This window comes from Galeopterus variegatus, unplaced genomic scaffold, assembly GCF_000696425.1.
Source record: "Galeopterus variegatus unplaced genomic scaffold, G_variegatus-3.0.2 Scaffold4136, whole genome shotgun sequence".
Lineage (NCBI taxonomy): Eukaryota > Metazoa > Chordata > Mammalia > Dermoptera > Cynocephalidae > Galeopterus > Galeopterus variegatus.
In genome coordinates this window covers 77,826-79,984 of record NW_007730247.1, presented here as the reverse complement: position 1 = coordinate 79,984, position 2,159 = coordinate 77,826, and positions in this window count along the sequence as shown.

Sequence of the window (2,159 nt, the reverse complement as noted above, 5' to 3'; positions counted from 1 at the left end):
TTTTAATAAATTTGAAGGAGGATCTAATCAAGTTGTCAGGTGAGAAAATATTAAAAATAGTTTGTAGATCACTGTGATATTTGGTATTTAACAATGACGAAATGAAAAGAATTGCTAAACTCCTTAAGTTTCCATATTCTACCATATAGTAATAAAAAATATAAATAATTAATTTTAATTCACAAACACATTTTGCATCAGAGAAGTATAAAAGAATGATAAATAAAATACAGTGAAGTTATTCGGAAGTGAAATATAAATACTAGTTTAAATAAAGATATAAAAGACAAAATTTCTGACTATTGAAGAGTTTGTTCAAGTGATTTACAAGTGAATGGAAATAGTATAAAATCACAATGTCATTTAGATAATATTAGATACATTTAAAAGTTGAGGTTACATATTTATTTTAGTGCTACAGCCACAGTACACCTGTGTGCCAGTCATCAATTTATTGTCTCTCAGCTCCAACTATACCCTTCATTATATATTCAGTGATAAAAGACTTAGACATTTAAGCCTCTCTTCTTCTCAGCAAGCATGACATTAGGCTTTTGACCTTAGAAAGAGCAAAAGAGATATAACAAAAGGAAAAAGGTTTTTGACCTGGTTTCAGTGTGCTGCTATTCGGAGGTTTCTTCTTGTTATTTTACAGCAGATATTGGCTACTTTGTATGGGAACACTTAGTGTCTCTCTGCTCCAACTGCATGCCCAGGGTATGCAATCCTTCAGTGAGCTCATGGTTCCAGGCCCAGCCTGGTGACCACCTCACCACATCCCTTCTGACAGAGACATTGCACCTGCCTGTTTTCATGCTGCTGTGCCAGAAGGCAGGTTTTTGATGCCATGATTCCCCATGTGCATCCACCCGTCAGTACTCAGCTCCTGCAGAGTGTGATTTCTCCAGTGCTGGACTCCTGCAGGGTGCAGCTCTCTCTGTATCTGACTCCTGCAGAACGTCATTTTCTAGTACTGAGTTCCTACAGTACACCATTTCTCAAGCACTGGATCCTGCAAAGTATGACTTTCTTCAGCACCTGGCTCCTATAGAGGGCAACTTCAATTCCATGCAGCATGCAATGGCACACAGTGCCTGGAAGTCAGCAGCATCCTCTACCATCTCCTCCAATGACTTTGTAGCAGGTTCTGAGATATATCACACACTGTTGGGGAAATAGAATAGTTTAATCAGGCCCCTTCACCTCAGGCCTGGTTAGGTGTGGTGCAGCACATTCTTTGTAAACAAATTGTGGGGAGGGTGGAGTTCATGAGCATGAGGGCCAATGTATCTTTTTAGTTTTGTTGCTATTCTGGTGTGTTTTGCAGTTGTGTGGAGCAGCAGCAGGCTGGCAGAGAGCTTGCATCTATAAATAGAGCATGTTTACTTTGCTGGCAGCTGCTCAGTTTTTCTTTGGACTTTGCCAGTNTCAACATTTAACATTATCTTCTCCTTCCTTTGTTTTTGGTGTGAAGTCAGCTACCATCTATGACATTGTTCAACTGTCTGTAATATTTCTTTTATTCTCCGACTACTTTGAAAATTTTCTCTTTATCTTTGGTTTTCAGCAATTTTACTAAGATGTGCCTACTTGTATTTATCCTGCTTAGTATTTGCTGAGCATCTGGGATCTGTAAGCTGATGCTTTTTTCATCAAATTTGGGAAAATTTGTTATTACTTCTTCAAATATTTTCTCAACTTTTGGAACTCTAATTACCCATATGCTAGGCTTTTGATATGTTGTTCAAATCACTAAGGCTCTGTTCATTTTCCTTAAATCTTTTTTATGCATCTTCTTTCAACTGGATAATTTTTATTCGTCTGTCTTCAAGTCAGCTTACCTTTTATTTGGCGTCTCTAGTCTGGGCAAGGGATCCCACAGCTCTCATGAGTTTCTAAAAGAAATACTTATCTCTGATAGCTACAAGGTCAAGATATCTGAAAAACCAAACAAAAGTACAAATCTATGGTGTCTGAACATCTATTTATGCACAATTGTAGGACACAATATTTCCAAAGTACAATGAGATATAATGGCCTGCGCTTTAGAAAATCCCCTTGACTTCAGTACAGATACGTACTCCTTCTTAATTATTGTTAAGCAGTTCTAATTCTTTCATGTGCATAATTATTACTTTAACTGCTTAAAACTATAAAGT